The sequence below is a fragment of the Lynx rufus genome, unplaced genomic scaffold (genome assembly GCF_022079265.1).
Source record: "Lynx rufus isolate CCGP_SWC_20201006 ecotype Redwood Valley unplaced genomic scaffold, mLynRuf1.p SCAF_16, whole genome shotgun sequence".
Lineage (NCBI taxonomy): Eukaryota > Metazoa > Chordata > Mammalia > Carnivora > Felidae > Lynx > Lynx rufus.
In genome coordinates this window covers 54,846,131-54,861,182 of record NW_025814830.1, presented here as the reverse complement: position 1 = coordinate 54,861,182, position 15,052 = coordinate 54,846,131, and the positions used below count along the sequence as shown (strand labels likewise).

Below are 15,052 nucleotides of genomic sequence, written 5' to 3'. Positions count from 1 at the left end.
TTGTTTTTTCTTCTCCATTTGACGATCGAGTTGGTCTTCACCAGGTTCAGTAAATTCCCTCCTTATTGGCTGAGTATTGAATTGTGTCAAAAGCTTTTCTGCACCACGTCACACACTGAAATACTAATAAACATGAACTGCAGAAATAGGTAATAATCACCAGGACTAAATAATTAGGGATGGAAAGAGGACTCATTCCTTCGGTGGTTCAATTGCCCTAACAACAAAAGGCACGTGTCAGCTGGTGGTCCGGCAGCTACTTGCAAATCTCTTTCCTTATCTATCCAGGCAATCACTTTTCCAGCCTTTCCTACAGAGAACACACGACCCAGTTTGGGTCAATGAGCCATGAAAGAAAGAATGTTATAAGACTCCTGGAAAAGAGTTTTTCTCCCTGATAAAAGGGGTGAGGTTGCTTCTCTTTCTACCTGTCTTGGGAAGCAATCCTACAATGGTACGATGCCTAAATAAACATCTGCCACCTGTGACTATGCTAGAAGGTCAGGAAGATTTCAGAGATGCTACCCAGAGTCCTGACATCACTAGGAAACCCATTCCACCGTAGGATGGAGAACCCCAGACGTCTTATTTGGGTAGATAATTTATTTATTGGGTGTGCCAAATCATTTGGTATTTTAATATTTACTTAATACAGGTTTCTCCTCCAACCCCTAAATCCCATTCTGGTCTGGAATGAATCTTCTCTAGAATGAAGCAGCTGTGTATTTTCATTACCAATTCTTTCCAAACATGAGAATCAGAGGAAAGACTGATTCCACAAGGTAAAAGCCAGGGGATGGGACCTGCAGAGCATTGTGGAAAGACTGCTCAGCCTGGAAGTTGCAAGCCTGAGTTCTAAGGCTGCCAGCCTCCCCAGCACCTCCAGGCTTCCTTCATTTTCACAGTGTCTCATGCTCCTTTCCTTGTTCAAGACTTCCCTCTGCCTGAAATACTCATGTCTAACCACGCTTTCCTTTGTCTGGCCAGTCCTACTCATTCTTCCGGTCTCAGTTTAAAGATTACTTCCTTAGAGGGTACTTCCCGATCCCCCAGGATCCTCTCTCCTAGGACGCTGAATTTTTTCTCATAACAATGACCCCAATTGAAATTAAATACATGATTTGCTCTAACCCGTCTCCTCCACTGGAATGTAAGCTCTCTGAAGAGGGGGATCTGATCTGCTTGTTGGTGCCCTACTATGGTGCTTAGCACATCAGAAATTGTCAGTATGTATCTGATTGGTTGAATGATGGATGGATGGATGGATGGATGGATGGGTGTATGTGGGTGGGTGGATGCATAGTTGGATGGGTAGGTGGGGGATCAATGGGTAGGGAAATGGATGGAGGGAGGGGTAGATGGATGGGTAGGTGGATGAATGGAAGGAAGGAAGGAAGGAAGGAAGGAAGGAAGGAAGGAAGGAAGGAAAGATGGGTGGGTGGATAACCGCGTGGATGAATGAATGGATGGACAGATGGGTGGATGGGTAGGTGAATGAATGGATAGGTGGGTGGATGGAGGGAGGGAGGGAGGGATGGAGAGATGGACGGATGGATGGATGGATTGAATTGCGTTAGCGCCAGCTTGCTGCATGACCTTAGGCAAGTCATTTCCCTTCTAGGCTGTAGTTTTCTCATCTGTCACATAAGGAGTTTGAACTGAGGAGTGAACTGAGTGTCTAAGAGTCCATCCACCACCAACTCTTCATCAGATTCACTCCAGATGCTCAGATGTGGCTTTTTAAAATTGGCCCTCCCCCCATCTATCCATTTACGTTCCACCACTGCTGGTGACCCTGCAATTGTTCCAGAAGCTCATTCCAAAGAAGGCTCCCATGGAAGACAGCTGGAGCTGGTCCCCTTGACCACCCCCAAGATGCTGGGTGCAGTGGTTTACAGACATGGGAGGGCTGCAGTGCCTGGCAGTTTCTCCATGATGCCAAGTCCCCATTCCCCTTGTTCTGTGATGGGAAGGCAGGAGTTTCGGTGGGTCGGTGGTAATCGTCAGAGGCGGCCGTACCTATTTGCACATCTGGTCATCATCACTCACACGGTGGATAAGAAGAGCCCTCTTTGCAGATGAAGGACCTCAGCCAGTGCAATTTCCTGCAATGCCTATAACGGGCTTTTACATCTACATGGCAGGTGCTGCAGGGGTTTAATCCTGAGCACCTGGCTGCACACGGAAAGCTCTTCTCGAATCCACAGCCTGCACACTGTGTATTAAACCCCTGACACACACCCTCACTATCACCCCCAGTGGGATCAGAGGCTAAGGAAATCCCATCCCATTTACTTTACCCTTTTTGTTCATGTCCTCAGGGCAGAGTCATTGGCTTGTCTGCCATCCCCCCCCCTCCCCCAACAGCAGAAATCATGACAAGAGGTGACCAGTTACTGAACCTACTGTCAGGACCACTGCTAGGGCTATTTAGTGCTCTCTCTCTCTCTCTGTGTGTGTGTGTCTCACAATTCTTGATTATGTATTCTCGTCTCCATTTGATAGAGGGAGAAACTGAGGCTCAGAAGCATACTCAACCTTGCCCAAGGTCACACAAGCGAGAGTGGTGGGTCTGAGATTCAACCTTGCCCAAGGTCACACAAGCGAGAGTGGTGGGTCTGAGATTCAAACCCAGGTCTAAGCCTCGGAGGCAGAGCATGTATTCTACTCCTGGCTGCCTGTCCAATAATAGGGCAGGGGGCTAGACAAGGTGGCGGGGGCTAGACAAGGTGTCAGTCGTGGAATCAGAACCAGGAAAGCAGGCTGCCCAACAGCTTTGCCTGCGGTGGGGCTGGGGGGAGGCAGGGATGAGCAATGAGACACTCATGGGGACCTCCTCTGGGCTCACAACCATCCGTCCCAGAAACCCTCAACTGGAAACCAGTGCCCCCCCCCCACCGAGATTGCCATATAGCTCTCTGAAATAGGGATAAAGCAATTTTTTAATAAATGAAAAGGGGATGTGTAATAGAAGGAGATTGGAGAGGTCCGGAAATAGGATGCTCAGAACAGCTGCCACGTGTCGGGGCAGAAGCTAAGAAAATCTCCAAGACGCCGCCTTGGAGCGTCGATGTTGCTTAGATAACCGCTCCGTGCAACCTTATCCACCTGTGAGAAAGATAACCTCCCACTGACGCCCGCTACTGGCCTTAAGTGCATTACTTGCAGCTTACAGCATTCCTAACTGACACACGACTTAGGCCACAAACCACCTGTGACACACCGAGTCCCTCCAATGGCTCTTGGTGGGGGAAGGGGGGAGAGCTAGCTCCTTGGCCTATATTCAGAGACCCCTGTACCCAAACCTCCCAACTCCCCTGCCACAGATCATCTTGGGCAAGCCACCAGATATCCTTTGCCTCTCTCCTACAAAACCCCACCGCAAATTCCAACTCATGCATTGTGAAGGGATCCTTATCCAGTAGGAATAATAGCCACCGTCTGTTCTCTAGCTGCATTCCCAAATTAAAAACAACCAAAAAAAAAAAAAATCAGGGAGAGTTAGCCTCCCCACATTCCCAGCTCAATAAATACAATCAAATGATGGCAGATGAAAATCAAACAGCCAAGCATTCCGTCTGAATCGGGAATCTGCAGCCCAGATCCTCCTGGGTAAAGCATGCCCCATCACCACATCATTACCCAACCCTGCCATTAGGGAAGGCAAACCCGTACTTACAATCACAATGAACGTAATATGTAACCAGGAGGCAGCTTGCTTCCAGGAAACGTGGCTGAGCCCGCCCCATCCCCCAGCTGCCCTGCCCGCCTCCTTCCATCACCCGTTCCTGGTTCTGTGCTCCGCAGAGGTCCCCGTGACATCAGACACCTAACATCTCTGTGTCCCTTCTGTGTCCTTCTGCCTCCTGCTGTGACAGAAGCTGTCTCTCTCTCGGGGCATCTTCCTCTTGTCTGATGCTAACGCGTGCCTTTCTGATTACGACTCGCTCTGCCTTCAGTGGGATTGCAAGTCAGGATCTCAGGGCCAAAGGTTTTCTGTTTCGCCTTGAAAATGCACCTTGTGGGCCCCGGTGAGGGGCAAAGGGGTAGCAAGCATCTTCCGTTTGCCTTAAAGGAACGTGAGTTAGGGCAGCAGCCTGGAGGGGCAGGTCCCCACCGTGTGTGTGCGCCCGCTGGTCCGTTCTCCTAGGTGAACCTGGAGATCGCACAACAGTGCATACGTGGATACAGCATGAAGTGTTGTTTTTATAGCAAAGCCCTGGGAACAACCCAGATATTCAGCTATACAGAACTGTTACACTGATCAATTGGCAACGAAAAACAGTGTGCCGCCATTAAGAAGCATCTTCGTGCGGAAGTGTTAACGCCAAGAGACATTAATAATAATCCATAGACACGAATGAAACATGCTGAGTGAAGCAAGTAATGAGACGAGGCCTGTAGCTGCACACTTCTACCTACGTCCTCGTAAGTGCTGGCGCGTGAAGAACGAGGCATGTCTCTCGCGAGAATGCAGTGGAGAACCAACCCCTCTGTAGCACGTGCACAGGGCAGTGTCCCAAGTGCGCGGGCACCCTCATACTGAGCGCCTGTGTGCGCATCCTTGCAATGGTCACAGCGACCCTCTATTAGGCACCGAGGCTCCAAGCCACACAGCTGATCAATATCGGATCTGGGATTCCACACCAGGAAGTCCGGCTTTTTGGCTGTATGCTGGAACACAACTGTCTGCATTGAATACGTCACAACGGTCGTCAGCAGAAAATGGGGCAGGCAGAGAGGACGAGAGGGAATAAACCGGCAAGCCGATAAGGTGGCCTTGCAACCCTCTTTGTGAGAGGTCCAAGGAAGGGAGGGCAGAAAGGAAGCCGTACGCAGGGGCAGGTATACGTACAGATACAGGTACGGAGAGAGGCAGGGTGCAGACGTGCGTGGGTACAGATATGCACAGTGTGACACAGCTGAGACTCTGGCGTGCCCCTGCTTCCTAGGCGGATACGCCGTCCCTGGGATCCTGTGTCTCCCACCCGCCCGCTCCCTTACCCTGGTCACAGCTGACTTATTCAGGGCTTAGCACTTAACCCATAGGAAAAATAATCCACAAGCTGGCCAGAGATCTCTAACCTCAAAAATGCTCACAAAGGTTATTTGATTCACACAGGCTCCAGAGAATTTGAGCGAGCGACACGGAAGGGATTCTCCAGCGAAGGTAGCACTGGGACGGAGAGAGGGCCGTGCGGACGGGAGGCCGTGGGGCGGTCCAGGGGACGAGCCGTGTGCCTCCCACGGCGGCTGCGACGTGGACAGAACAGGGACAGAACAGGGCTGTGTGGGGAAGAAGAAAATCTCCCGGGGCCCAGCGTTCCCCCGGAAGGCGGCCTGGACTTCTACGCTCCAGACAGATGTCTTCAGACCTCCGCGTGTACCCCACTCTGTGCGTCGATTTCCCCACGGGGCCCCCAAGCATTCGTAGCTCCAGACGTCGGTCGGTCCCTGGTCTTCACCTCCCACGTGCTGGGCTTCTGCTCCTGCTTGGCAGACCCCTTCCCGTTGGCCGCGAGGCCTCGGGCAGGGGTTACCCGGACTGGCCGCCCCCACCGTGAGCAGGGACAGAGCTGTCCCAGGGCTCTCTCAGCTGTGTCTTCCGTGAGCCTCCTAGCGCCCTCCCGCCACCACCATTGACGTGCCCTTAAAACGGTTAATTACGACGACTTTGTGACTCTGAGAGGCCAACTTGGCTACGGACGCCATATGCCTATTTCTCTCCTTTCTCTTCAATTCCTGGGGGTGGGAGGGACCTGAACTTGACCTTGAAAACACAAAACACTTCCCAGTATTGACAACTTGTCTTCGTCAACCAGTTAGCACTGGGATGGTGTTCCCGAGGGAACGCGGAACTCAGCGCACGAAGCGGTTAAGCTAAACCGTGAGCCTGGGAGCCAGGGCTCGGGGCCTCTCCGTCGCTCCGCGGCCCTGTGTGGTCCAGGGGCCACTCGCTTGTGACCCCCGATGGCTCTGTTTCCCAGAAGTATAAATACCGATGTCCTTTCCTGCTTGAGGCTTTTCTTCCCCAGAAACTCAAGTGTTGAACTAAAAATATTTGCTCAAATGTGAAAATGAAACCATAGAAAGTCCCATGCATACAGGATGTCTGGGTTCTCTCTTCCTGTGTGTGTATTGTAGACTCCAAGAGGCAGTGACTCTAGCTGGAGGATAAGGGTTCTAATCCAGCCCACAGACGAACAAACAGCGGCTTCACCCAAGCCTCTTGACCCCCCTGGGCCCCAGTTTTCCATGTGTACAAACGCTGCTGGCCCAGATTAGCGGTTCTCGACCTTGGTGGTACATTCGAGTCATCTGGGAAGATTTTTTTTTCAATGCAGATGCCTACACCCCACCGTGGATCTGTTAAGTCTGAATTTCTGGGTGTAGGGCCTGGGCCTTGGAATTAAAAAAAAAGAAAAAAAAAATTCCTCAAGTGATTCCCAGTATGCCGCCAGGATTGAGAGCCTCTGAACTGGGTTCATGGTTTTAAAACTATTTTTAATCAGATTCGTTTCTTTAAACAAACACACTAGAGGCCCCGTGTGTAGAGCAAATCGCATGCAGTTGTTCTGTTTGAGGCCGGAGAGCAGAGAGGGGTCCAAAGTCCTGCCCACCCAGCCTCTCCTCCTTCCGCCTTCCGACCCCGGAACCAGCCCCTGGGACCCCTTGCAGCCCTGGAGGCCCCCTCCGGACCCTGGGACCCGAATGTTCTGCCGAGCACGGTGCAAAAACTGCTGGAGACTAGACAGTTTCCAAGACTGTTTAAATAACTAACGTTCTGCGTTCGTGTGAGAACAGTCTCCATCTGGAGCAGGTATCTGGTTCATAAATATCGTCACAAACCCATTAGCTCAGTGAAACCGAGTTTCCGCCCTAGATCGTGTCTGGTTGTAGAACCGGGGCCGACGCTGGACAGTCGGGAAACTCGTCCAGCCGTGACTTCCCCGGGCGCTCTCGCCAGCCGGGGGGCTGCCCGGGCCCCTCCCTCTCAGAGACCAAGGGGAGAGAGAGGCCCAACATGCTCTAGTTGACATGACCGCGGGCAAGGAACGGCGGCACTGGAAGTGACCCTGGAACCACCCAGCTGGCACGTGGGGACAAGTTCAGGGGTGTTCACGGGGGGAGCCCGTTTTCCAGACTGAACGTGGAACTTGTATCAGAAGTCGGACCCCCCCTCAGGAAGTCCCAGTTCTAGGCCTGAAGTATTTAAAACAAACTTCCCTTTGCTCTGCAAGTTCAGAAACACGAAGGTGCAAATACAGTCCCGTGGGAACAGGGCCAGAGTCCCCAGAAGAACAGTGTGTCGGGGGCCACGCAGAGGGAGAGCAACACGGGACCACGACAACACGGACAGCGAGAAATGTCAGCATTGCCATCAGAGCCCCGGGCCAGGATCAGAGAGTGGTTCCTGAGGCACCTGCCCCGCCAGCGACGTTTAAGGCGCCACTAAAAAACCCAGCACTCAACTAAGAAACACTTCAATGCCAGATTTCAAATAATTCCGTGAGGAAAAAATATGAACGTCGCAAATGGAAGATCAATACTGGGATTTTCTCCTTGCCGCGGGCTCCAGTATGGCTCAGGTTGGTGAGGACGGAATCCTTTGGATGGAAACGAAGAAAGCCTCATTTGGCCTATTGTTAATGATGGTTTCAGGACAGAAAACCAAAACTATGTCATCCAATGGTTATGATTACGGAGGGCTCATCGCGGTCCAGACACTTTACCAGTGTTCTCTGCATTTACTTCTCACAACCGTTCTGAAAAGAAATTACCATTTTACAGATGAAGAAACTGTTCCCCGACCAGGGGTAACTGGACACTAAGACCACCGAGGCCTCCTGGGCCTTGGTGGCCATGTTTAATTGTGCTTATGATAACTTTATAAGGACAGGATACGTGTTTTTACTGTTATGCATTTGGGCAGGTCACTTTTGCTTTGCAAGTCAGTTGGCTCAGCTCTAAAGCAGGAGTGGGGCCTGACTGATGTCCGTGCATCTGAGGACATTAGAGTCTGTCCTCCAGCCACCCAGCTCGTCTGTGACCGCTCTCAGCTTTGTGGGCTGGTCCTCTCCCTTTGACTGTAAGGTGAGCTGGGGATTACCTAGACCTTTCTCTGCAAAGGGAAGTAATTTGCCCCCAGGCTGAGGAGGAAACCCTCTCGGTTTCTCCTTTAGGCTTTCGCAACTTCTTAGGCAACCTTTTTTTTTTTTTTTTTTTAATTTTTTTTTTCAACGTTTATTTATTTTTGGGACAGAGAGACAGAGCATGAACGGGCGAGGGGCAGAGAGAGAGGGAGACACAGAATCGGAAACAGGCTCCAGGCTCTGAGCCATCAGCCCAGAGCCCGACGCGGGGCTCAAACTCACGGACCACGAGATCGTGACCTGGCTGAAGTCGGACGCTTAACCGACTGCGCCACCCAGGCGCCCCATAGGCAACCTTTATAAAGCTTCACGATAGAGAAGCCCTCCCGCTCGGACTCTGATGGGTGTATCAGGCAGGCAGCCACCTTGCTGAATGTTGGTTCAAGAAGGCAAGTTTCTGACTCAAGCCCTGAGAGCACAGTTGTTTGGGGCATAGCTGCAAGGCAACACTCCCACATCCGTCCTGCTCCTGCCTCCAGCAGAGACCCAGTGACGTGGAAGGTAGAGAATGACACAGAGAGAGACAGAGGACTGTGCTCAGTCGAAGTGCCCCTCATTGTCAAGAAGAGAAAGGGTGAACACATGGAGAGAGCAGGAGTCGCCTGAGGGGGGGGGGGGGGGAGAGTGGGATCCCACCCAAACCGACTTCAGTTTGTTGTTTGAGGAATTTCCAGGAACCTGGTTAACAGGCCTGACGCCTAGGGCTTGGATGTATACAAAAGGAAACGGTCTTAAAATGAGCAGAAGCAAACAGGGAATGCCACGTAGCTGAGAGCCTAGGCCTCAGGTAGCCGAGTTCTAGGCCTCTTGAGAATGTTTTAGGTGTGGTATCAGACACACCCTGGACAGTGTCGGGTGGGCGTGATGGGGCCATGCGGACAGCCGTTCTGCCCTTCCTCCTGGGCACAAGGCTGGGCCACGTTTTCTGGAATCCCTTGCGGTTAGACGTGGTCTACGGCAAAGAGCAGAAGTGACACGTCCCCCTTCCACACCCGGCCTATCAAAATCTCCCTGTGCTCACTTCTTCCACCCAGGGACCCAGAGGGGCCCACGAGCACAGATGCGTTCAGCCTGGTTCCTGAACACCAGCACGGGGCCGAGCACCCCGTGGATTAAGTGAGGAAGAAATAGTCTGTGTCGGGATAAAGCCCCGAGACGTTGGGGTCGTGAGTTATGGCACTCGGTTGGCTCTAATACAGGGAGCGAGTGGCACCGATTTGAAGGAATTCGGTTGTTGAAGCAAACGAATATCAGGAAAGGCAGAATGAGGGCATCTGAGAACCTGCCCCATACGAGTTCATGGATTCCCTTTCCGGAATGTTCCATTAATGTGGCTCTGCTCAATACTCTCAGATTCTGCTTCTCTGGGTTCAGGGCTGAAAATTCCCGGGAAGAAGGATGTTCAACTGAATCTTTTTCTCCCCCCACACCTATCCTTCCTTCTGTCTTTCTCTGTCTCCTGAGATTGTATCCCCACGCAACCTGCCAAGGAGGCTGAACGCTTGGAGCCCACTTCACCTCTCTCCCTCAATCCCTGCAGCCACTGATCACCAAGAACAACTGCCCCAACATCTGCCCAATTTGGCGCATCATCACGTGTCTCCAGGACAACAGCCAAACCATGGAAGCAGTGCAAATGTCCATCGACAGATGAATGGAGAAAGAAGACGCGGTGTATGTATACAATGGAATATTAGTCATCAAAGAGAATGAAATCTTGCCATTTGCAATGACGTGGATGGAGCTAGAATGTACTCTAAGCGAAATAACTCAATCAGAGAAAGGCAAATACCACGGGATTTCACTCATTCACAGAATTGAAGAAACGTAACAGATGGACATATGGGAAGTGGGCGGAGGGGAGAAGAGAGGGAAACAAACCATAAGAGACTCTGAACGATAGAGAACAAACTAGGGGTTGATGGAGGGAGGTGGGTGGGGGATGGGCTAGACGGGGGATGGCTACTAAGGAGGGCACTTTCGATGAGCACTGGGTGTTCTATGTGATGAATCACCGAATTCTTCTCCTGAACCCAATATTGTACTGCACACGAGCTAACAAAAATTTAAGTTAACCATAAATAAATCAACAAAAATAAAAAAAATAAAAATCTGAATTCTGCCACCAGAAGAAAAAGAACGTCTCCATGGTACATACCAAAGCTGACTGTATGATTATCCTAGGGCACAGCACTTCCGGTCCTAGGTACCTACGCATCAAAATGAAAGTGCACGTCCGCCAAGAGACACGTAGGAGAATGCTCATGGGACGTGCGTTCACGATAACCCCAACTAGAAACCTCCACCAACGGGAGAATGAATAAATACACCGTGGCATGTTCATACAATAGAACGGTATTCTGAGAACAAGAGGAACCACGTTCTAATACTTAGAATAACATGGCTAAATGTCGAACGAAAGAAGCCAGGCACACCCTGCATGAGTCCGTGCGTATACGAAGTCCGAGAACAGCCAAAATGAATCCATGATTCTGGTGAAAGTCAGAGTGGTGGTTGCCTCCGGGAAGTTGAGCTTTGGCTGAAGAGAGAGCCCAGGGAGCCTCTTGCGGGTGCTAGAAGTATTCTGAGCCTTGACCCGGCCGTGCGCAGATTTCAGAATTCACCGAGCTGTACCCTTCATCACTGGTCGCTTCGTCACAGGCACGTAATCTTCAGTTAAAAATGATAACACGTCTCCCCCGTTCCACCCCCGTCAGGGGCTCCCGTTGCCTCCAGAAGGGCCACTTCCGTTAGCAAGGCCCAAAGGCTGTTCACGACTCCGCCTCCCCTTGGCCGTCTTCGTCACACACATTCCATCAGTTTTCCAGGCAAGCTGCGCCCGTCCGTGGCTCTGTGTGCCTTCACAGGCTGTGCCTTCCGCCTAGAATTCGTCTCTCCTCCCCGTCTGCACAACACGTTCTTCTTCATCCTCGGGGCTCCGGTCAGCGCTCACCTCCTTGAAGCACACCCTGATCCTCTGGGGAGGAGAGGCCGCCCCCCCCCCCCGCCATGCACCTGTTCATTTCCTACGGCCGCCTGAACAAATTACCACAAACTAGGTGGCTCAAAACAAAATAAGTTTATTCCGTCACGGTCTGAGAGGCCAGAAGCCCAAACCCAAAGTGTGAGCAGGGCCGTGATGTCCCCAGGGGCTCGTGGGTCCCGTGCCTTTCTCTTGGCTTCTGGTATCTGTGGCAATCCTTGGCGCTCCTCGGCTTGTGCGTGCCTCGTTTCTATTTCCGCCGCCTCGCCCCACGGCCTTGTCCCCCATGTCTGTCTGTGTGTCCCTTTCTGTCTCTTACAAGGATGCGTTCATGGAATTCGGGCCCACCCCCATCCAGCATGATCTCATTTCCGTCTTCACCTTAAACACATCTGCAAAGACCTTAATTCCACAGAAGTCCCGTTTGGAGTTTCAGGACGGACATAAATGCGGGGCGGCGGGGGTCGGAGGGGGTGAGAGTGAGGTCATCTTCATTCCATACCATCAGTCACTTGCGCGGAGCCCCACGGGCAGGTGCTCCAAGCAAATGTCCAGGAAGTAAGTGACGAAGAATCCAGAACATGCTTCTTCTAAGCCTTCGCTGGACTCGATATCCCAGCCGTTTGCTCGAACGCCCTGACGCATTCTCCCCTCTGAAGGGTTCCACCAGGAGTCAGGAGCAAAGGGAGAAAATCTCAACGGCCACCCGGCTCCCTTTCGTTCCAGGAACTCTCCGCGCCAGCAGCCAAATGATTCAGTGGGTCTCAGGAACTCCAAGGCTCTGCCACGGAGGAGTTCGATGGGAAAGATCAGATGTGCACTGTTGGTGTGGGAGGAGAGCCGCGGACGTGCCCCAGGAAGCAGATGGAGGGCAGAAGGTGGGGGCTTTTTATGAGCGTTCGTTCCAGCTGTGGGTTGGCGGTTTGGCCCCCGGAGCGGCTGGAACCAGGCAGCTCGGCCTCCGAATTCCAACCTGCCTGCACTTACCAGGAAATGGCACGGCCTGTAACTGGGGTGATCCCTGCCGCCGTCCCGGGGCCCCTGGCAAGTGGAGCGAATACGCAGCCTCTCGCTGGCCCGTGGAACCGCCTGCATTCCCGAGGACCCCGAGGGCTGTGGGTTCTTTCTGGGGGGCCGTGGGGATGCCCATTACGTGATCGTCAATGGGGCCTCTCTGCCCCACTGTGGCCTGTCCCTGATGCCAATTCCCCGCCCAAGGGCTGTCTCCTGACACTCCCAAAACTGCTGAGCCCTGAGAGGAGCAGCCTGGTGGGTCTGCACCGTGATGTGCCCCGTGCAGAAATGGGGAGGCTTCTTCCTCTAGCCTCCTGTGTCCTCCGGGGACCCGGGCTCCACCCGTCTCACGGGGCCACCCGGGTATGGTCTCTGTCTCCTGGTTGCTGGGGAAAGAGACAGAGTGTTAGGAAGGCAGCAGCTTCCTTAGGAGAAGAAATGCAGACGCCGTGTGGTTATGTCCACTCACGTCCTGAAGGTGGGAACGTGGTTCCCGGGGCCTCCGCGAGCTTCAAGGGAGGCTGCAGGTGGGTGGCCAGGGGCCTGATGAAAATCCAGGGACTTCCCTGGAACTAATGTAACACTGTGTCAATTATACTTCAGTCAAAGAAACAAACTAGGAGGTTTATTAATACAGGAAGAAAGAGAGAAGGCTATCGAGGGGCAGTTCGCATCGTCCTCAGGGGCTTTGTGGAGACTGAGCACAGGGCAGCCACGGGAGCTCGTGGAGTGACGGGGCGGGGGGATGCACACTGAGGTCGTCAACTGCCTTCTCTCTGCTTCTGGGAAAGGGAGGAGACCTCTGCGTCCTGTCCCCTTGTGGGAGCCATCAAAAAATGCCTAAAATTAGTTTGGAGCAAGCGATCTTATATGCCATTGGAGGGTCACGGTTTGCAACAAACTACACAAGCCGGAAAGTCCCATCAAAAACTTAAACATGAGATTATCCGATCTAACACTTTGCATTTCTAAGAATTCATTCCACAGCTAGAGTCACATGAGAGGCAAAGACGCTCTCGAAAAACGTTCACCGCGGCATCATCGTTACAGTAAGACTAAAAAATGCCCCAGGCGTCCGTCAGCAGTGGGCTGGCTTGATAAATTATGCTAAATCCACACCACAAAATACTACACAGCAGTCAAAAGCAGTAAAGCGTATCTGTAATAAAGCAGCCTCGTGAGAGCCGCTCTCTCCAGAACACAGATACTTCAAGGACCCAGAACTCTCTGTGCACTGGGACTCCACACGTTCAACAGCATCAGCACCAGAAACAGACGAGAAAACAGAACGACAGAAATAAATCCCTAAAACTGGTGGGTTTGGAGTTACCTGGGCAGGCACACGTCTGCTTCCCGCGTCTGGGCCTCCGCCTGTTGTGGGTGTCTCGTGTTCGCTGAGCCCCACTTGGGGGTCCTTTGCGTCTGGCTCCTCCCACTCCGCGAAACGTTTTCGAGGTTCACACCGTCACATGCGTCCGCGTCTTTCCCCCTGCCATCTAATACTCCACCGGGTAAAACATTCCACTGGTTTCCCTGAGTCTCAGATTTTTCCCAGCAACAGTGAAAACGGCAATCCGTGATGTATCTACCCAGCAGCCCCACCGTTTCCCTAGATTCCGTCTACTTGTGGGGTCACCGGCTAGGACCTCTTGCCCCAGCCCTCGCCTCCGTGCGAGATCTCCAGACAGGGCCGCTCAACATCTCACCGTTGGCTGTGGTATCTAGTCCAGGCGAGCTGGGAGGCCGGATGGGAACGGAACCCACGCGGGGCAGGTGGGCAATGTTCATAATAATGGTCGGCCCTTCGGGGGCCTTGCTCTCCATTGAGCCTGCCCCTGTACTGCAGCTGTCGGTCTTTGGGAGGCAAACGGGATGAGGAACACAGAAGGGGGGTGGGGGGGGTGGTCAGAGAAACAGCCACAGCCAAGAGAAGGCAAGGTGGTCAGGCGAGGGCAATACGTGGAGATGCATGCCGCCTCCTTCCGGAAGCCTTCCCTGACTGTCCTTGCCCACGGTGATCTGGATAAAGGGAGGGGGGAGTCTGGACACCGAGACTCAAATATTGACTGAGTCACTTGCAGCTGTGTGTCTTGGGCAATTTACTTCCCTTCTCTATACCCCAGTTTCCTTATTTGTCATCCAGATTGCATTTTCCAGAGATGACCACAACAGTATTCATCCGTCGTGCGTATCTATGGTCTGACCCTCCTCCAAGGGGGAGCTGGGGTCCGTGTCCCCTCCCTCAGTCCAGGTGGGGGGCTTGTGACTCACGGATAACCACAGGAAAGTGGGTGCAGGCTCCCAAGGCTTATCAGAACGGGTGCTGGCATTTCTGCCTTGTTCTCTGGAATTCTCGTGCTTGGGGCACCGGGCCACCGTGGGCAAACCTGACTCCACTGGGCCACCATGCTTGAGGAAGCCCAAACCCTGGGGGAGCATTTGAGACTCGGGGCCCTCTCAGCCCAGGCAGGAGCCTTTAGATGATTCCAGCACCCGCCCGACCCCCCACCCCCACCCCCACAGAGTTCTCCCAGCTGGAAGCCCATCTCTGCTGTGTCCCGTCCAAATTCCTGACCCACGGAGGCCATGAGCCTAGTAAATCCATTGCTGTTTCGGGCCACTGAGTTTGGGGCGGTGTGTCCCACGCAATAGCAGCTGCAGGAGAGTGTGGAAGGGGCCACACCACACCCAGCTTCGGTGGAAGGCCTGAGGAAGGAGGGGTCACCAAGTGTCAGCTTTTCCCTTTCTCCTTCAAACTCCTATGCTGTCTGTTCTCCAAGTAGCACCCGGCACCTCCAGACTCACGGACATTAGTGAAAATTCAGCCAAAATACATCATGTCCTCAACTGGATTATGGGCATCGTAAAAAGCCTTGCTCATCCCTATACAGGTGACCTGGCA

General features: G+C 52.8%; 1 long non-coding RNA gene across 1 annotated transcript in view; it reads right to left on the bottom strand.

Moving 5' to 3' along the window:
- The window catches only part of LOC124511559 (uncharacterized), a 35,617-nt gene extending 21,468 nt beyond the window's left edge, over window positions 1-14,149 (bottom strand). Inside the window, exon 1 of the long non-coding RNA XR_006961930.1 lies at window positions 13,481-14,149. This is a non-coding gene — a long non-coding RNA (uncharacterized LOC124511559). The remainder of the gene's footprint in view (window positions 1-13,480) is intronic.
- Between the last annotated feature and the right edge of the window lie 903 nt (window positions 14,150-15,052).